The 15,087-nt window shown below is 43.4% G+C and overlaps 1 pseudogene across 1 annotated transcript in view; it reads left to right on the top strand.

Moving 5' to 3' along the window:
• The first annotated feature begins 1,061 nt into the window (after positions 1-1,061).
• LOC308399199 (protein NLRC3-like) overlaps positions 1,062-15,087 on the top strand; it is a 19,080-nt pseudogene continuing 5,054 nt past the window's right edge. The window contains exons 1-6 of the transcript XR_013974817.1: positions 1,062-1,282; positions 2,275-2,353; positions 2,515-2,701; positions 2,830-4,630; positions 6,470-6,643; positions 11,167-11,340. The product of XR_013974817.1 is annotated as a protein NLRC3-like (transcript). The remainder of the gene's footprint in view (positions 1,283-2,274; positions 2,354-2,514; positions 2,702-2,829; positions 4,631-6,469; positions 6,644-11,166; positions 11,341-15,087) is intronic.

Here is a 15,087-nt window from a genome sequence, read left to right as displayed (position 1 = left end):
CTGATCACAACAAAGAGGAAATGCCTCCAACATGCACAAACATTTGAGCCACAACATGCAGTTAATGTGCACAAATGTCTTTGATATGCTGCTCAGTGATGGTGGTGACTGTCAGAGCAGAGCTACTGAGAATCAATAAGTAATATCAATGATGGGATCAGAATCACTAAATTCTTCTCATCCCTGTCAGTATCATACATGTGCTGTATAATGTGATAAATGTAGAGGTGCTGGCTGTTCTCTCACTCTGCTGTTTAGCTGTAAAGGACGCCTCCCTGCCTTTGTCTCATTCATGACCTTTAATAGTCTCTTCTAACATGCAGAGATCTGTATGATCTGTTTCATAGAGTCTAACCAGCCTGTACAGGTAACAACAACAGTCACTGCATCACTGACACACAAACGTCATCTCTGTCAATAACAACATTCATACATGGAATAAAAACACATCAGTGGATCATTGCTGGAGCTGATGTTTGTGCTCCTGGTGCAAAGGCTCTCAGTTTCCTCCTTGAAATAACATCAGTGGTGGGTCAGCGACATGCTTTCTTTCCCTCTCAGGTTTAAATATCTGGGACTCTCCACCGTTTGGTTTTAGAGCTGAAGAAGCTTCTCAGATGAAACGTCTTCCAGAAACTTAAAGACGTCTCTTTTCTCTCCAAGCTCCTTAGATCACATGACCTGGATGACTGAACCTACAGACATATTGACCTGGTTTCATGGTCACATGACAGGTCAGAGGTCAGTTCCTCCTGTTAATGTGAACTCACTGAGTGTTTGTGGTTTACCTCTCAGACTGACTGAAGATGATGATGGAGGAAGAGGAGGACAGAGCAGAGTCTGCAGGGTCCAGCTGTCCGTCTGTGAGGAGTGACCGGTCCAAAGATCGAAATCCAGACTTCAGTGCTGAACCTGGAGCAACGAGGTCAGAGAGCTGAACTCACTGAGTAACAGAAATAATTCTGCACTGACATTATAATCAGTGTTGACTCTGGTTGATTGTCTGACTGTGTTTGTGAGCTGAGAGGAAATGAAAATGAGTTTGTAACAAAAATCAGTTTTGTCCAGTTTTCCTGTAAAAAGCTGAACTCTAATCTAAGAGGATGTTACTGACAGGAAACAGCTGCATTATCTGCAGTCTGTGTGATCACAGCTGCTTCAATCATGTTTGTGTCTGCAGAGGTCAGAGGTCACAGTCTGCAGGGTCCAGCTGTCCGTCTGTGAGGAGTGACCGGTCCAAAGGTCGACCTCCACACTTCAGTGGTGAACCTGGAGCAACGAGGTCAGAGAGCTGTGATGACTCCTTTACATGTTTGTGTTTCCTGGATAAATATGACCTGAAACATCCTCAGATTGTTACAAAGATTCATTAAAAAGAAAACAATGAAAGAGAAAAGATCCAAATGTTCGACTTGGTCATTTGCTGTTTGAGGACAGTGATGCTCATATCTGTGGGGAAAGTGTGACCTGAGTGGGTTCATGTTTGTCTTTAAAGAACAGAGCTGCTCTGATTCTCTTTGTGTCTGATCTGTTAAACAGTCTGAGAGGTCACACAGAGACCCAGCAGCTAAAGCCTGGATCATACTGGCTGCTGTTACTCCATCAGGACAACACTGAACCACAGTGGTGTGGATGTAGTGGATAAATCCCACCATACTGATGCTCAGAGTTAACCACAGGGAACAAAACCAGATGTTACCTTCAGATTGTGACCTTTGGAGTGGACGATGCAGATTTCAATAGAGAATAAATGTTGTTGTTTTTCAGCTGTGAAGAAAGAATCTAATTTTCTGAACTTAAGAATTTATGATGCTGGAAACAACATGGAGACTATAACACAACATTTCCACTGTGTTCATAGAATGAATGTAAAACTGTCAGACATTCATTAAATATGCAAAATGTCTACAGAAGCATCAGAGGGTCAGACGTGAAGCACTCAGTGATTTTGATCAAATGACTCATCAGTTATTGATCTGTACTACACTGATCTACCACGTTAGTAAAGCTGGTGTTCTGGTGGTGGAGGGAGACTCGGATCATGTTCTGGTTTTGGAGCAGTGATCTGCTGATGGTTCAGTTTGATGAGCTTCTTCAAAATCATCCCTGACATCACCACTGAAAGGACGTCCATGAAAACAGACTGAAAATTACTGATATGTTCACAATCTGAGAGTTTAAAACTTGACAGACTTGATTCAGATGAAGTTATTTGAGCAGAAACTCCTGGATCTTTATCCTGTGTTGATCTAATCCTTCATGGTTCCTCCACAGAGTGGAGCAGCAGAGCTCAGAGGTTCCCAGTGGTCAGTCTGCCCAGCAGCATCAAACACAGCTGGACTCCATATTTATGGTCTGTACATGTACAACAACTACTGTTACATCTGTTCTGTTCACAGTCATCACCATGCTGCTCTTTGGAGACCAGTGGATCGTCAGTGTGTCCAACATGGATCTGATGTTTGGCTCCATGATTTCAGTCTGATTGGCTCATTCATAAATATTCTGTTCCAGCTGCTGGAGGACAACATCATCACTTTTGTGAAGAACGAGCTGAAGAAGATCCAGAAGGTTCTGAGTCCAGATTACCCAGAATGCTTAGAGAGTCAGAGGAGCAGCAGCAGAGAGGCGTTTGTGAAGATCACAGTGGACTTCCTGAGGAGAATGAAGCAGGAGGAGCTGGCTGACCGTCTGCAGAGCAGTAAGAGGATTTATCTAAAGATTTAAGCTGCTGGATAAATGAACATTTTCCAGAGATGGAAGATGGAGCAACATGTTTTAAAGATTAGTTCTTTTTGGAATTGAGTGTTTATTTTTCTTCTCATTCAGAACTTCAAGCTGCAGTTTGTCACCGTAACCTTAAATCCACCCTGAAGAAGAAGTTCCAGTGTGTGTTTGAGGGCATCACTAAAGCAGGAAACCCAACCCTCCTGAATCAAATCTACACAGAGCTCTACATCACAGAGGGAGGGACTGCAGAGGTCAATGATGAACATGAGGTCAGACAGATTGAAACAGCATCCAGGAAACCAGACAGACCAGAAACAACCATCAGACAAGAAGACATCTTTAAAGCCTCACCTGGAAGAGATGAACCAATCAGAACAGTGCTGACAAAGGGAGTGGCTGGCATTGGGAAAACAGTCTTAACACAGAAATACAGCCTGGACTGGGCTGAAGACAAAGCCAACCAGGACATCCAGTTCATATTTCCATTCACTTTCAGAGAGCTGAATGTGCTGAAAGAGGAAAAGTTCAGCTTGGTGGGACTTGTTCATCACTTCTTTACTGAAACCAAAGAAGCAGGAATCTGCAGCTTTGAAGACTTCCAGGTTGTGTTCATCTTTGATGGTCTGGATGAGTGTCGACTTCCTCTGGACTTCCACAAAACTACAATCCTAACTGACCCTAGAAAGTCCACCTCAGTGGATGTGCTGCTGATAAACCTCATCAGGGGGAAACTGCTTCCCTCTGCTCGCCTCTGGATAACCACACGACCTGCAGCAGCCAATCAGATCCCTCCTGACTGTGTTGGCATGGTGACAGAGGTCAGAGGGTTCACTGACCCACAGAAGGAGGAGTACTTCAGGAAGAGATTCAGAGATAAGAAGCAGGCCAGCAGGATCATCTCCCACATCAAGACATCACGAAGCCTCCACATCATGTGTCACATCCCAGTCTTCTGCTGGATCACTGCTACAGTTCTGGAGGATGTGCTGGAAACCAGAGAGGGAGGACAGCTGCCCAAGACCCTGACTGAGATGTACATCCACTTCCTGGTGGTTCAGGCCAAAGTGAAGAAGGTCAAGTATGATGGAGGAGCTGAGACAGATCCACACTGGAGTCCAGAGAGCAGGAAGATGATGGAGTCTCTGGGAAAACTGGCTTTTGATCAGCTGCAGAAAGGAAACCTGATCTTCTATGAATCAGACCTGACAGAGTGTGGCATCGATATCAGAGCAGCCTCAGTGTACTCAGGAGTGTTCACACAGATCTTTAAAGAGGAGAGAGGACTGTACCAGGACAAGGTGTTCTGCTTCATCCATCTGAGTGTTCAGGAGTTTCTGGCTGCTCTTCATGTCCATCTGACCTTCAGCAACTCTGGACTCAATCTGCTGGAACAACAACAAACAACATCCAAGAAATCTAAATTATTTAACAAACCAAACCTACAATCTCTCCACCAGAGTGCTGTGAACAAGGCCTTACAGAGTCCAAATGGACACCTGGACTTGTTCCTCCGCTTCCTCCTGGGTCTTTCACTGAAGACTAATCAGAGTCTCCTACGAGGTCTGCTGACACAGACAGGAAGTAGCTCACAGTACAATAAGAAAACAGTCCAGTACATCAAGGAGAAGCTCAGTAAGAATCTGTCTGCAGAGAAAAGCATCAATCTGTTCCACTGTCTGAATGAACTGAATGATCGTTCTCTAGTGGAGGAGATCCAACAGTCCCTGAGATCAGGAAGTCTCTCCACAGATGAACTGTCTCCTGCTCAGTGGTCAGCTCTGGTCTTCATCTTACTGTCATCAGAAGAAGATCTGGATGTGTTTGACCTGAAGAAATACTCTGCTTCAGAGGAGGCTCTTCTGAGGCTGCTGCCAGTGGTCAAAGCCTCCAACAAAGCTCTGTAAGTACATATGTGATCATAGCTTTAGCTTTTAAATGTTTATTCTAGTTAACACAGATCAGGTGGAACAACTCAAATAACATATCAAAAATATTAAGTGGTCATCGGTACTCAGTTTGTTCAATACTGAATACAATGGAGCACAAATTGTCATTTTTTTTTTTTTTTTTTTTTTAATAAATAGGACAGGGGGAATGAATGAGAGAGAGAGGGGGAGAGAAAGAAAGAAAACCAAAGGGGAGAAGAGACGGTGAGAAGGGGGGGGAAGAGAGAGAAAAAAAAAACAAAACTCCTGGGTCACCTGTATGGAGAAAAAAACAAACAAACAAACAAACAAAAACAAACAGAGGAGACAGCAAACAACAAAGAGCAACATAATAATAGAGAAAACAAAGCACCATCACAATAAACTAGCTAGTCATAGATATCAGTATTTACTAAGTAATAAACGATATTGTGCAGCACGCAAGATAGACAGCGCACAGTGTGCTTTGAGGCAGCAGCCAAGAAAGCTTTAGTCCGCGTCTGTGAATACCCATGTGTGCATACCTGTGTGGATCAGCATGCTTGCATTCCAAAGGTTTCTCCATGTAATGATCTGCTAGGGAGTGTGGGGGGGCCACAGCCCCGTCCTCCAGGGTGTGAAGCGGGTATGGAGGAGATCAAAACTCCAGACATCCAGAGGCCCCCAGAACACAAGAGACCATGGAAGACCAACAGAGGGGCAGCCGCGCCACTGTCCCAGTAAGAGCTGAGGAGAGTCCCAGATGAGGGCTCGCCCAGCAGCCGCGGAGCAGAAGTCAGGGGGAGTTGCAGTGACGCGCCCGTGAGCTCCGCCGGCCCCCAGCTGCGCCTGAGTGACCGAGCCCTAGGCCGAGAGGCCGGGGGCACCCCACCTCCAAAGGGGCCCGAGCGAGCCCCAGGCCCCAGGCCCCGATAAGCGGCCGCCAAGGAGTGAGCCGGTGTGTACCCGGACGCCCACCCCCAGACACAAAGAACCACCAACACACCGACACCTGAGGGAGTCCGCCACCGGCAGGGGAAGTGGTGGTGGGTGGAGATAGGCCTCCAAACCTTGGAGGGCCTGAGGTGTCCCCAGAGAGGTGGCGTCTGATACCCAACCTGACATATAGACACAGACATACAGGCACACACAGACACAAACATCCATTTCCACCCTCATGCTCTCATATGCACTCACTCCACACTCAACCAACGTGGAGACAGACATAAAGAGACGCTGTACACACAATCACACTCCCCAAGCGTACTCTACAAACCGGGTCTAGGTACCCTTGCCCCTGGAGGGGGGAATTGCACCCAGACCCAGGTGGTGTTACCCTTTTCCCTGCGGTGGGGAGAGGCAGACCACCCCGACTCCGCAGCAGCAGGGAGGCCCCACACCCCAGACCGCAGTCGGACGGCCAACTCCTCCTACTAGCCCTCCCGCTCCAGCAGGCCGCAGAGAATGGGGGTGGGAGAAGACTCCAAATTGTCCACGTTTCTGAAATATTTCTGGGTGTAACTGTCACCAAAGTGCAATTTAGACCTGGCCTGTGGTTGTTATCTAAGTGATAATCATCAATTCTACTAAAACAAATACAAAATAAAGAAGTTTGACACATTCTGTTGATATCAAAAGCACACTGAACAATTCAGTGTTGTTTTACTGCTGTTCTCTCTTCACTTCTTCTCCTCTGATTCTCTCCACATGTTGCTCTGCATCAGTGCTCAGTTTCCTGACAAAAACAAGATGAAATATTGCTAAATATAATAGTATCTCATTACGCTTCAACATAAGTGTTTTATTTTTGTAATTGTTTATCTGTTATTTTTCAGACTGAGTCACTGTGACCTGTCAGAGAGAAGCTGTGAAGCTCTGGCCTCAGGTCTCAGCTCTCAGACCTCTAATCTGAGACAGCTGGACCTGAGTAACAGTAACCTGAAGGATTCAGGCGTGAAGCTTCTGTCTGAAGGACTGAAGAGTCCACACTGTACACTGGAAACTCTCAGGTGAGATCAAGCATTTTTCTTTCATCAACTGACAGACTTAGCAGATTAATAATAAGGCAGTCCTCTAATAAGAGGAGAAGTGGAGGTGTTTTGAAGGGCAACATACTCTTATGTTAACAAGACAGGAAGTAGTTCCTGGGAACTGCTTCCTTTGTTATTGTCTAAGTAAAAACATGATGGTGAAACAGTGATGAGTTTGCAGAGTTGGATCCACACAACACAACAATGCAGTTGCGTGCTGAAAGCAGACTTCTCACAGATTCTGAGGCTGCAGGTTTCATCACTGTCCAACCAAAATTCACTGAACCAGCAGTAAATGAACGTCCAAAACTACACTTCATGTTTAAAAAACAGATGATCAGGGGGATTTGTGTTTACATCTTTTTTGTGTGATCTGTTCACCTGCTGTTTCAGCTGTTTGGTGGTTGTTGAGATGGTTTTGTGAACTTTTAGCTGAGATCCTGACGTTTCTGTAGATACCACACATGTCTAATTACTTTGTACAGCATGAATGGCCATAACGAGGTTTTTAACAGTAAGAAAAGTTGTAAAACTTCAGAAAATATAGTTAAAAGTCCAAAACCTTCTACGTCTGGTGGCTTGTGGTAAGGAGCAGATCAAACGAGTAAAGAATTACGTTATAATTATAAATGGCTTCAACAGCACATTCAGGTCTGTGAGACTCATTCAGACACTGAGCCGTGGCTCTGTGCTACATGCACATATTTCTGCATCTCTGCCATTCAGACACACTTTATATATAGTTTATTTTATGTAGGATTCAATACTGAACTGTACATTTAGTCTTTTTAAAGGCAGCAAGTTTTATTCAGTGTTTTCATAAAAGCCTTATTTCTATCCATTTACTGCTATTAGGAAGAACACGTGAGGTTTAAGACCTGGACCAGTTTGAAACCTTTTGTCCTCCACAGTGGAAAATGGGTGGAAATAAAAATGGGTCTCACTTTAGCCAGCTCCTAATTTTATCAGTTCTACTCTCAGCGTCTCCTGTATATCTCCTGTATAAATGTTGCACTCAGCTTTGTGGTCTCCAATATCACTGAAATGCAGCCAGATGCTGCTCATTTTGCCTTTTCACTCTTTCCTGACACGCTTGCATTTCAATACAGCTCCCATTTCTCTGTGTACTGGTCTCTACCACTACCCTTGCTGTCTATGGGACATGTCCTCTTTCACATAATGGTATGATCCCAGTCTGTCTCTTAAAGTGATTGGCCACATGGTTTGCTCATCAGAATAAAACCTCAGCCGTGCTCACATTGATTATCAGCAAGCCTGAAAATTCATCAATATTTGACATATGAAATTATCTCAAGGGCTGGATTTGGCCCACGGGCCATATGTTTGACACCCCTGGTTTACACAGTTTGGTATTCAATGTACAAGTGAGCTAGCTCTCAGCTAACTAGCAGACAAGCTAACTGCTGGGACTGCGTCTTTCTAACAAGAGCGTCAGACACTCAGACTGGTTTCCTTTGTGGATGATGATGTGTTCTCACACTGATCCTTCATGCTGATGCTGCCATCCACCCACTGCTCCTGGATTCCTCATCATCATCTCCATCAGCCCTCACAATACTCCACCTTCTTCAGCTTCATGTTCAGCAGCCTGGATGGACAGTAATTCTTTCCATGGGTTATGGTGGGACATTGAGAGCTGAAGTCAAACAGCAGTGAGAATGAAAGACTGATTCATTTCTATTTAGTCTTGTGATGTGCAGCTTTGTTCAGAGCATTAAGGCCCAGCAAAGATTACTGAGGTCATAGAGTCCTGATGAAACCTGTGTGCTTATAGAAACTGAGACCAGATGAACCAGAATAGAAGGACATTAAAATGAAGTGTCAGCTACACAAAGGCAAAGCTATTCAGTTGTTGCTGTGAGTTATTTAAATGGAGGATGGAGTCAGACTTTAAGCTGCTGGACTCAGTCACTATATCCTGTTGTCCTCATAGAACCTGGACACACAGACTCACCTGTGACACAGTGACACACAGTGTGGGCTACACACACATTAGAAAGTGGATCAGTCACACTTGTGCAATCATTTGTTGTGCTGGGAAACCATGAACACTTTGAATCACATTAATGGCTTTGTTACAGCAACATTCAATCATGAGTTCAAAAGTAGTGCATTGTGTACTTATTTTAATAGTACTGCAGTATGAGAAGTGCAACATTCAGTGTGCAGAAACAGATCAGGTGCTTTCTAACAGCAGTGTTCCCTTTAACACAGCAGCAGTTCAAATATTTCTGTCAGTCTGAGCTGAAACATGAATCTAATCAAATATCAAATCAAAGTTCTTTGCCTCTGCCAGGACGTTAACATTTGATCTAGTTTTTTACAAAGTTCCCTCAGCGTCCAGAGCCACCAACATACCTTTGATCAACAGCAAGTGAACATTTATAAATGTGTGTTTGCAGAACAGGAAGCAGCAGAACTATTGTTCTGTTATCAGGCAGCAGCACAAACGCTCATCAGCTCATTTACTGTGCAGGACTTTGAGTGTGTGAAGTGTGTGTTTGTGCTGGATTTCCTTTGGAGAATCTCAGTCAGAAACCAGACAAAGAAAAACTCTTTCAACAGTCCAGGTTGAGTTGACAACATGAACTGCATTTATCTTCCTCTGACTTGACATGTTCTTCCTCCTCTGCACCGAGCCAGCTGCTAAGACTCACAAGCTCATTGACATTTTCTGATGATAAAGAAACTCTCTTCTTCTGCACAATATGAGCAGCAACAGAGAAGAAGCTTTCACAGGTACAGATGTTGCAGCTGTGGCCAAGTACATGTGCTGCATGTTGGAGCAGCACTCTAATGGACAGGCCTCTGTACTGATGGTGGGCTCTGCTCTGTATCCACCACACTGTTCTCAGCTGAGTCTTCCTCCTGTTCACACTCTGATCAAGCATGTTCACGTTGTAACGCCGTGGCTTTCGTAGTCTCTCCTTTTTCTACAGCTCATGTGTTCTTCTTGTGACGCTGCGTCTTGAGGCTCATACATGCCGTCATTTGTTGATCCTAAGAACGTTCCTCAGACCGACTTCTTCAACAACAGATAACTTTAGTTGTATCAACACTGCCTCCTGGAACAGTTTAAAATGAACATGTCAAAGATCTGTACCTGTCTCCATGTTTCTGTCCCCGCCCCTTTCTTTCTGTCCCGGGTCATGTGAGCGCTGCAGTAGTATTAGGCCCACCCTCAATGCTCCCATTGGCTGAGACGCATAATGACGCCCATTTCAAGCCAGCACTGATCAACATCCCTCCTGTGACCCATGGCTTTTATATTCATAGCCAGTGAGCACTTTCACAATAATCATGATTTTAAAAACTGTGATTAAAATAATTGCTGACGTTAATCAGTTAATGAGTTAACGAGATAATAACAGGTTAAGTTGCCCTAATAATTAGACTTTGGTGACAAACTGATGTGATCTCCATGTTTCCTTTGTTGGACTGTGGGCGAGTGTCAGAACTGAATGTACTGAGTAACATGTAGAGTTTAAACATGTGTCAGTTCCAGTTTTAGAGCTCTAAAGTGCAGCTATCATGTTAGGAATATGTTAGGAATAGACAGGAACACTGAGCACACTGAGGTCAAATCTTTATTTTACCACTCGCTGCATTCTTGATGTTCATGAATTCAGCAGCTTCATGATTGTCTGCAGCATTAATCTCATATTTCCATTAAAAGTGTTGAATTTGACTGTTTGATGTTCTTTATGATCTCTGGCACCAGTTCATCTGTAGGCTGAGCTCAGTCCATCCATTTAGTGAAATGATGTTTAAAGGTCTCCTTGTTCTGTGAGCGTGCACAGATCCTGAAGCAGAAAGCCTGGGTTACAGAGAAATGATCATCACTGTGATGATGCTCATCATCTCTGACTGGGATTTGAGGTTTTGTCAAAGCAGCAAAGAAAGCCTGGCTATGTTGGACTGGGTGTGGCAGCAGCTCCCAGTTTGAGTTCAGGAGACAGACACCCTCTCTACTTTGAAGATCAGCTTCAAACTTTCCTTTTTAATAAAGCTTATAGTTCGAGCTGGATCAGGTGACCCTGAACCATCCCTTAGTTATGCTGCTATAGGCTCGGGCTGTTGGTGGACTTCCCATGATGCTCTGCTTTCTTCTCCCCACTTTTCACTCCTGATGCTTTTATATGTCAGTACTGCATGTCCTTAACTTTTGTCTCTCTGTTTTGTTCTTGTCTCTCTGAGCTCATCTCTTCTCTTTCCCCTCACCCTGCAACCAGTCATGGTAGATGCTCCTCCTGGAGCCTGTTTTCACTGGGAGGATCTTTGTGTCAAAGGGAGTTCTTCTTCCCACCATCACCAAGTGCTGCTCACACTGGTGGCGGTTACCTTACACTGTTAAACAGCTTCAGATGACTGTTGTTGTCTGCTGGGTATTGTCACTTATAAATAAAGTTACAATGGATGGATAGATGTTATTGTGACAAAGAGAAAACAACTGTTGACATTGTTGTTTTGTGTGTCTGCAGTCTGTCAGGCTGTCTGATCACAGAGGAAGGCTGTACTTCTCTGGCCTCCGCTCTGAGCTCCAACCCCTCCCATCTGAGAGAGCTGGACCTGAGCTAAAATCATCCAGGTTATTCAGGAATTAGGCTGCTGTTGGCTGGACTGAAGGATCCAGGCTGGAGACTGGACACTCTCAGGTATGGAGAGAATGTCTGATAGAGGAGGAAGAGCTGGAAACATTTCCTGTGTCTTTCACTCACTTCCTGTTTGTTTCCTGCAGATGACACATGAACAATCACACATGCAGGAATATTTTCAGGGACAGACACACTAGTCTAGCTGGATAGTTCATGGATATTTATGTAGGGGTCTCCAAGGAGTCTGTTTGCAGGAACATTTAGGTCACAGGTGTACCTGATATAGATGCCAGTGTACCTAATAAAGTGTCAGCTAACATTTGGAAATGGAAGCTTAAATAATGACAAACTGTACATTCACAGCTGAATTCACAATAAATTTGTTCTGAAGTGCACATTTTTCTGTTATTGTTCTCAAACAACAGAATGAGAATGAAATATTGATTCTAACAGGGCCCATAAACAGCATTAGCTTAGCAGCATTAGCTTATCAGAGTTTCTATCATGGTCACAGAAATCTTTAGCAGAGAAAAGTGGCCTACTTAGCAATAACTGCTCAAGTTGTATAAAGAAAGGGAAAACAGTATTAGCATTAGCTGCTAATGGCAGCTTACTTAGCATAAACTCTTCACATCTTTATAATGCAAGGGAAAGGAGTCACTCATGGAAGCCTATTTAGCATTAACGTCTCACATCATTATAAAACAAGAGAAAAGGGTATTAGCATAAGCTACTAATGCTTATTCACCTCAAATTAGCTTTAGCATGCTAATGGTAGCCTACTTAGCATTAACTCCTCACTAATATAATGCTAATTCATATCAAATTAGCATTAGCTGCTCATATTGTTATAAGGAAAGAGAAAACGGTATTAGCATTAGCTACTAATAGTTATTCAGCCCTAATTAGAATAAGCCTCTAAAAGCAGCCTACTTAGCATTAACTCCTCACATCGTTGTTACCCAACGGGAAAGAGTATTAGTATTAGCTACTATCATTTTTAATAAGTAAGAGAAAACAGTATTAGCAGTAGCGCATAATGCTAATTCACGTCAAAGTAGCATTAGTTAATAATGGCAGCCTACTTAGCATTAACTGCTCACTAATATAATGCTAATTCACATCAAATTAGCATTAGCTGCTCACATTGTTAAAAGGGAAAACAATAATAGCATTAGCTGCTAATAATTATTCACCTAATTAGAGTTAGCCCCTAATGGCAGCCTAGTTAGCATTAACTCCTGACATCGTTATAATACAGGGGAAAAGGGTTACCATTATCGGATAATGCTAATTTACATCAAATTAACAATAGTTAATAATGGTAGACTTTGTATCACTAGCTGCTGTCATTCTTACAAAGCAAAGGAAAACAATATGAGCATTAGCTGCTAATGCTTTTTCATCTAAAATTAGCATTAGCAGCTAATGGCAGCCTACTTAGCATTAACTCCTCACTAATATAATGCTAATTCACGTCAAATTTGCATTAGCTGCTAGCATCAGCCTACCTAGCACTAGCTGTTCACATTGTTAAAAGGGAAGAGAAAACGATATTAGCATTAGCTACTAATAATTATTCACCCCTAATTAGAATTAGCCGCTAATGGCAGTATACTTAGCATTAACTCCTCACATTGTTATAATGTAAGGGAAAAGAATTAGCATTATCTAATAATGTTGACCTTGGCCCACTGGAAAAGTTCAGAACTAAAGATTTAGGAGTGTTTCTCGATAGCTCTTTCTCATTTGAGAAACAAATAAATTCTGTTATTAAAACCAGCTGTAAGGTTTATATTGTTGATTGATGCTTAGAAATATTTACTCATATATGCTTAGAGTTGTATAATCGATTGCATAATGATAGAGGTTTGATCCTGAGTAGTCTGTAAAGACTCTGTGTGCCTTCCAGAGTGCTCTGGCATGCACACACCACTTGGGGCCATGAGAGAGGTCGTACCCTCTCTTACTGATTTATGGTGTAGGACAGGGGTCTCAAACTCAATTTAGCTGGGGGCCGCTGCAGGCAGAGTCTGGGTGAGGCTGGGCCGCATTAGGTTTTCCACAAGTCAAAGTCAAAGTCAAAGTCAACTTTATTTGTCGATTCTGCCACATGTACAGGACATACGGAGAATAGAAATTGCGTTACTCTTGGCATGGTTAAAAAATTCCAATCTTCTCAAATCTCTTTATTTTTATTTTTTAACACAAAATATGAAAAATAAATAAACAAATTAAGAATTAATAAGAAAATAAATCAATCTGTAATACATAAATAAAATAATAATAAGATATTTTTAGTCAGTGAACTTGTGTGTTTCTTTCAGTCTTCTATATCTGCTGTATTTAGATTGAAATGTCTGTATTAACAGTTCTATAACCTTCTTCTGAACATGAATGGAACACTGTAGAAAATGAACTGTTCTTCTGAACATGGCTTCTCTTGCCTACTCCTTGCTGCTACAGACCTGGCAGCGTTTCCTCTCGCATAGCCGAGCCAGATTTGGCCTGAGGGAGGAAGCAGTTGCGACCCTCAGTATGTCTTGAAGATGATCATCCGTAAGTCTGGACCTGTACTTGGACTTATTGAAGTTCAAAGTGGAGAAGAGCTTTTGGCACAAGTATGTGCTACCAAAAAGGCACATGGTCCGCTTGAACATTCGGGAAAGCCGAGGGAAACTAGGGCTCAAGTCTCTCAAAAATTGTCCAAGCTTGTCTGCTTTTCCACTCACCTCCCTGAACTTTGCTTTGAGTTCAGAGTTGCACTGCAGCTCAATGAGCTCCATTTGAAGCACAGAAGGGGCATCTTGCACATCAAAGGAGAAGGGGTCCGCAAAAATGTGAAAGGTGGCTCTGTGTGTCTTGAAGTCAGCAAATCTGTGATCAAATTCCTCCTGTAGCCTCAAAATGACATCAACATACTCGTCAGCACTGAATGGTGTGCCTGCATCCAGGAGTGCCTTGCATGCTGGGAAATGGCAAAGGTTTGTCTGAGAGAGCTGAGCTGTCCAGAGCGCCAGTTTTGTGGAGAATGCTCTCACGTTGTCATAGGCAGCACTGACAAGTTGCCCCTGGCCTTGTAACGTCTTGTTCAGTACATTAAGCTCATGTGTCATATCAACAAGAAAAGCTGAGTCCATGAGCCATTTGGGATCAGTTAGCACAGGAACACTAACTCCATCCTTCTCCATGAAGGCTTCACTTCTGCTCTCAACTCAAAAAGTCTCTTTAATACATTTCCCCTGCTGAGCCAACGTACCTCAGTGAAGTCGAGCACATCCCCATATTCTGACTCCATTTCCTCTAAAAAAGCACAGAACCTTCGGTGCTTTAAGCCCCTGGATCTGATTTGGTTGATGCATTTCACAACAATAGACATCACATTGTCAAACTTCAGGCATTTGCTGCAAAGGACCTGCTGATGGATGATGCAGTGCAGAGCAATGGCCTCCTCCACGCCTTCCTCTTCCAGTTTGTTTTGTGCCACCAGTCCATGTTTCCTCCCTGTCATTGATGGCGCTCCATCTGTTGTTATTCCAACAAACCTCTTCCATGGCAAACCAACATTCTCAATGGCATCACACAGCTTGTAAATATCTGCTGAGCGGTGGTCTGGCCATGCATTGGAATTACTGTGAGCAGCTCCTCCATCACTTCAAAACTGTCATCAACACCACGGACATACATTGGGAGCTGGGCAGTGTCGGTGATGTCTGTGGTCTCATCAAGAGCGACTGAGTATACACTGAAACATTTGGCTTTCTCACACAGTTGGTCATAAATGTCACTTGACAGGTCAGAAATGCG

This window comes from Rhamphochromis sp. 'chilingali', assembly GCF_963969265.1.
Source record: "Rhamphochromis sp. 'chilingali' genome assembly, chromosome: 1".
Taxonomy (NCBI): Eukaryota; Metazoa; Chordata; class Actinopteri; order Cichliformes; family Cichlidae; genus Rhamphochromis; species Rhamphochromis sp. 'chilingali'.
Note: the sequence above shows the minus strand (reverse complement) of the source record. Positions and strands in the feature narration are given on the sequence as shown.